This window comes from Aquarana catesbeiana, linkage group LG10 (genome assembly GCF_042186555.1).
Source record: "Aquarana catesbeiana isolate 2022-GZ linkage group LG10, ASM4218655v1, whole genome shotgun sequence".
Taxonomy (NCBI): domain Eukaryota; kingdom Metazoa; phylum Chordata; class Amphibia; order Anura; family Ranidae; genus Aquarana; species Aquarana catesbeiana.
Genome location: NC_133333.1, coordinates 233,418,615 through 233,421,199, shown reverse-complemented (window position 1 = coordinate 233,421,199; position 2,585 = coordinate 233,418,615).

Sequence of the window (2,585 nt, the reverse complement as noted above, 5' to 3'; positions counted from 1 at the left end):
AATGTGATGGCCACTGGGGAGAATGATCCTCATATTTGTGGTCATTGGGAACATTTCCCCTTTTAAAAATAGCTAAAAAGATCATTGTTGTCAGTGGCTAATTATCTGAGAGGCAGAAATTGCTCATTACGCAAGGTACCCCTCATGATCTTTTCGAGGAACCCTTCAACCCTGGTTAAGAAAGGCTATGCTAGATCATCCTGATGAACACACTCTATACACTTGTATGCAGTGCCGGAACAAGATAATCCAGTGCCCAGTCCAAAGATGAGAAATTGGGCCCCCACCCCTCTTTAGGTGCGAGCTTATGAAGAGGAGATGCAGAAAGAGCACAATCTGTACCTCCTTCCACCTCTCTTCTCCTCTCCTTGCCACTTCCAGCTCTGGGCTGACAGAAGTAGTGATGCCACTGTCACTACTCCTGTCAGCCTAGTAGTAGAAGGATGCAGCGCCTCCATCCCTACAATACATGCTGCGCCCAGGGCAGCTGTTGCTTCGGCCCACCCCTTGTCCCGGGCCTGCTTATATGTTATACAGTCCTGACTGGTTCACTTTATTAGCTGTGTTGTACTTTACATAGCTATTGTATATATATAAGTATTTAGGTAGCAGTATAGGCCTATTGCCATCTGATCTTCTGCTACAGGCTGTAATTAATCCTGTATGCCTAATGCAGTCAAAATCGTGGCTTTTTTTTTACTAAAATCGTATAGGACAGCCGATGTGCGTTTTATTTATTTATTTTTTTTCCTACACAGAAGTATAAAGAATTTGTATGAGGCTCCATTTACACCTAGGCGGTTTGAATCGTGGGCGGCCGCTGTTCTGCCTGTGTTTCCAATGCTATTACTTCTCAATGGCACACCAATCGCGATGCGATATTGCTGCAGATGTCGCGCAATAAATTGCAATGTGCAATGCTGTCCCCCAAAAGAAGCTCCTGCTCCTTTTTGAGTGACAAGCTTTGCACGTTGTAATTTTGCTGCGATTGTAGTGTAACTACATATTCCAGCATGACTACATACATGGTGTAAACTCAAGATATGATGCAGACTTGTTTCTCAAATACTTTATTTGGAGGAACCTTTTTGTCTTGTTTTATGCACTTTTTGTCATACTCTTGTGTAGATAATGTGTATAAACATACAGTAACTCACAAAAGTGAGTACACCCCTCACATCTTTGTAAATATTTTATTATATCTTTTCATGTGACAACACTGAAGAAATTTCATTTTGCTACAATGTATAAAAGTGAGGGCACCTTCACTCTGAGCCGGCCCCGGGTGTTGGCGGTAAAATAGTGGCGCTAAAGTGAAGTGAAAATGTCCAAATTGGGCTTAAAGTGTCAATATTTTGTGTGGCAACCGTTATTATCCAGCACTGCTTTAACCCTCTTGGGCATGGAGTTCATAAGAGCTTCACAGATTGCCACTGAAGTCCTCTTCCACTCCAAGCCCTAGGGGATGCCCTACAGATGTTCAATAGGATTTAGGTCTGGAGATATGCTTGGCCAGTCCATCACCTTTACCCTCAGCTTCTTTAGCAAGGCAGTGGTCTTCTTGGAGGTGTGTTTGGGGTTGTTATGTTGGAATACTGCCCTACGGCCCAGTCTGCGAAGGGAGGGGATCATGCTCTGCTTCAGTATGTCACAGTACATGTTGGCATTCATGGTTCCCTCAATGAACTGTAGCTCCCCAGTGCCGGCAGCACTCATGCAACCCCAGACCATGACACTCCCACCACCATGCTTGACTGTAGGCAAGACAAACTCGTCTTTGTACTCCTCACCTGGTTGCCGCCATACACGCTTGACACCATCTGAATCAAATACATTTATCTTGGTCTCATCAGACCACAGGACATGGTTCCAGTAATCCATGTCCTTAGTCTGCTTATCTTCAGCAAACTGTTTGCAGGCTTTCTTGTGCATCCTTCTGGGACGACAGCCATGCAGACCAATTTGATGCAGTTTGCGGCGTATGGTCTGAGCACTGACAAGCTGACCCCCCCACCCCTTAAACCTCTGCAGCAATGCTGGCAGCACTCATATGTCTATTTCCCAAAGACAACCTCTGTATATGACGCTCAGCATGTGCACTCAACTTCCATGGCGAGGCCTGTTCTGAGTGGAACCTGTCCTGTTAAACCGCTGTATGGTCTTGGTCATCGTGCTGCAGCTCAGTTTCAGGGTCTTGGCAATCTTCTTATAGCCTAGGCCATCTTTATGTAGAGCAACAACTCTTATTTTCAGATCCTCAGAGTTCTTTGCCATGAGGTGCCAAATTTAACACCCCTGCTCCCCCATTCACACCTGAGACCTTGTAACACTAACTAGTCACATGACACCGGGGAGGGGAAATGGCTAATTGGGCCCAATTTGGACATTTTCACTTAGGGGTGTACTCACTTTTGTTGCTAGGGGTTTAGACATTAATGGCTGTGTGTTGAGTTCTTTTGAGGAGACGGCAAATTTACACTGTTATACAAGCTGTACACTCACTACTTTACATTGTAGCAAAGTGTCATTTCTTCAGTGTTGTCACATGAAAAGATAATAAAATATTTACAAAGGTGAGGGGTGTA